A 4,030-nucleotide genomic window follows, 5' to 3' on the forward strand; every position below is an offset into this window, starting at 1 on the left:
CGAAATATATAATAGGCCCTTATAAAAATTAAACTTTTCGATACACATGTCAACAAACCATTTTTCCAAAAATAAAAATAAAAAATAAAAAAAGCCATTATAGTATTTTCTTCCAAAATTGTTGTTATCTTCTTATACTTAAATTATAAATAAAACGATACTTCTAACATTTTTTAAAAACAAAGTTGTTGAAACTCTTTGTATTCAATACTCTTCAATATATCATTATGAATAGTTATTAACGTCAATATGTTACGACTCTTAGCTAAATTATTCAATGATCATAGAAGGCGTGTACACAAGTTAAAACTTGATCAATTAACGAGATTTGCACACATCTTTTTTGTCTTCGTAATCTTTGAGTTGGTGTCCAACTTTTCTTTTAGTTGCGCATAACTGTTTTAGAATTGATTTATTTTTTTCGTTTCATCATTAAAAGAACAATATAGTATATAATATATGGGTTATTCAAAATTCCGGGCCCTTTCAAAATTTAGGCTCATGTGCGATTGCACACACTCGCACACCCTCTAAACGGCCACGACCAATGCGTAACTTTAATGCGCGCTTTATAAACTTCTTATGCGCATATCAACATTAGATTATAACAATTGCATATAATATATAAACATAAATATTTCATTCAACTAAATCCCAAACTGTACAAAACATACACCTTTTAACCAATTACCCAACTTGTTGTACCTGCCCATAATATCGTCTATCTAATTCACAAATCGCGTTAGAACGTGAGAAACGCTACATTCGCGAGTCACGACTACTAGCAGAAACCGGATCTTGAGTTGCGTTACCATTCGGGTTCAAATTCGACCCAACATTTAAACCCGACCCAGAATCTGGTTTCAAACTCGACCCAACATTTTGGTTGTGCAACGAAGCAGCAGTCGATTCAGAACACCGACTTACATCCGAACCATCAGAAACATTGGGTTCGAGCTTATTACTTAAACTCAAATAATTAGTCAACGAACTTGGGTCAACCGATGAGCTACTAGAAGGTTCTATTTCACGTTCCGTGTTTGACGTTTTACTTACGGACTCTGCAGATTCTTCGTTTCCCAAAAGTAAGTTCACAGCGTCTTTCATTCGTTCACGTCTTGGACTAATTGCCTGCGAAATCACTTGAGATAGGGCCCGCTCATCATCTCCTGGTTCGAACTTGTGCATCAAGTATTCTTTAACCGATACACCTTTATTCTGCGGACTATATTCGGTCTTTTTATCACTGGTTTCATTGGTTTCGCGATTTGAGATAGTGAGGTTCGAGAATTTTGTATCGGTTGAATTTAACGATGGTTCGTGGTTCTTGTTTGCTGATTGTTTATCGATATCTGATGCAACCGAAGGTTCGTACACTGGAAATGCAGATTCACAGAGTTAAAAATTAATCAGTTGTGCATTAAAGATGCTAAAGTACACAAATTGAACATAGATGTAACGGAATGTTTGTGTGGTTTATGTCATTAGAAGTACAGGGGTGATTTATGTCATTCTGCAATAGTTCAGGGGTTATTTCTGTAACTTTGAAAGAGGTAGTTATTTTCTGTTATATTCATATGAGTGTATATCATATGTACAGATTCTTATTCTTCTTTGTAATCAATATCCAGTTTCAATAACAAATCAATTGAGTTTGATTATCTAAGTATGTGCATTCTATTTTCTTGTGTGAATCGAATTTAACAAAATAAAAGAACATACAAATTAATGCGTAAATATAAGACTAGAGTAAATAATCACACTTACAAAAATATCCATAATACGATATCATTATCTAGAAATCTTAAGCCTAATAAAGTTAAATACATAAAATGATCCGTATATATAACTAGGGTTTTTCTAACGGCATGGTTGTCGTTAAGGTGCGTTAATGTGTAGTACAAGGTGGTTAATGTTGACTTTACATGGCGGTTATTAAAAGTACAAGTCTTTTTTGCATCTTAACGACAGTTTAAGAGTTGTCACTAGAAAAGTCCATGTAATTAAACCATATAATTTAAATATTTGAAAAAGGTATGAAAATCGAGATTGTTTTAATGAAGAATATCTTACGTGGTGAACCAAAGTATTCGGAGCCTTCGGTTTCATCATCATCCGCAGAACCAGCAGTGCGTTGTGAACTGTGTGATTCATTATGGTCTCGATGCCTTCTCACACTTAACGATTTTTTTAACTTTTGGGCCTTTTCTTTGACCTTTTTAAACACCGATTTCTTGTTATGGTGGTCATCATGGTCATCATGATCATAGTTTTTTTTCAACTTTAAGGAATTAGATAACCCCCTCAGCGATCTACCTACGAAAACCGACAAATAAATTCGATATTTAATCGGCATATGTAAAGACGGAATATGTTTCATACAAGATATAATGTATTGAAGGCTCATGCATACACCAATTATGCAAAAGGAAAGACATTTTTAACTCAAAAGTTAACACGAATAAAACTTGGATTTATCTAACGGCGACCCTTACGAGTTACGATTGTCGTGGTGCATAAAAAGCTTGTAACATTCAATAACCTCCAATTTAAAGTCAAAGGTAACCGCTATGTACAAGTCTTTTATGCACCTTCATGTAGGGATGACAATGGATACCCGATCCAGTGGATATCCATCCGATCCACCCGATTATTCGTGGATATGGACGATCTAAATGGATATGGATATGGATGTGGATGAAAAAAATTCATCCATGGATGAACCCGCTTTCACCCGAAATAACTAAATATATAAATTTATCTCTCAAATTATGTAGTGATATTTCATTAATTATATTCATATTCATCTTTCTTTATATTTTCTCTAAAAATATAACTTTCTTCTTATATTTTGTTTTGTTTAAATAATCAAATGTATTTATCGTACTTTGGTGGTTCAAATGTGATTCCATGTAACTATAAGTAAGGAACTTACATGTCGATATTTTTACACGTTTAATAGGTTATCTATTGAATATTTGTTATATAGATTAGTAAAATGTGACTTTCGGTCGCATAAACTATTAAAAATATTACTTTTGATCGTATATAGTGAACCACCGCTTATAATTGTTAAAAATAAAATAAATTTAAACGGATATGGATAATTATCCATTAACCCGCTTCACCCGACGGATATGGATATTGATGGATGAAAAGTAAAAAAAATAAATGGATATGAATATGGATACGGATACGGCCTCACCCGATCCATATCCGATCCATTGCCATCCCTACCTTCATGACATGAAAAAAAAAACCATAAAGCTTTTATAATTTAAAGTTGACAAAGAGGGGTCTTATTAAGACTTGGGAAATTGACCAAAATACACTTTTTTTAAAAAAAAATCAAAGAAAATACACTTTTTAAAAAAAATTGTCAATATACACCATTGGGTAGACCAAAGTGATGGTCGACTACCATATATCTTGGTCGACCACCTCATTTTTCAAGGTGGTCGACCAAACTTCATTGAGTTCCCGGTCGACTACCATGTAAACATGGTCGACTACCTCTCATTTTTTCATGGTCGACTACCCTAACAAAAAACAAGGCGGGCGACCCAATACATGGTCGACTACCAAATAAGTAATTAAAAAACTAACTTGACCAGACAACATACGCAGACATACATAACTGGAAAAACGGGTTTCCTTTCAAAGCATGTCATCTTTGTATCTGGAATCATGAGCATCTATGATAGTTATAGCACTATTTAAGGTACTTACTTAACAATATAATTAAACAGTGATTGTACTGATCATGTACTAAAAATCCCAACTTAAATTAGGATGTTCCAGATGTTGAGGGTGACAAGATTAATGGAATTAACTCCCTTGCTTCTCAAGTCGGCCAAATACGTGTAAGAATTAAACTATATCGATCAATTTATCTATCAATCAGAAATAGCTTTAGGATTAATTTGAAATAATATAAAATTTAATTTGAATTTAGGAATGAAACAACTTACATATGAATTTCTTCAGGTTTATTGGATTTGTATATGGCTTTTGGAAATGGTATACGGTG

This window comes from Rutidosis leptorrhynchoides, chromosome 11 (assembly GCF_046630445.1).
Source record: "Rutidosis leptorrhynchoides isolate AG116_Rl617_1_P2 chromosome 11, CSIRO_AGI_Rlap_v1, whole genome shotgun sequence".
In the NCBI taxonomy this organism is placed as follows: domain Eukaryota; kingdom Viridiplantae; phylum Streptophyta; class Magnoliopsida; order Asterales; family Asteraceae; genus Rutidosis; species Rutidosis leptorrhynchoides.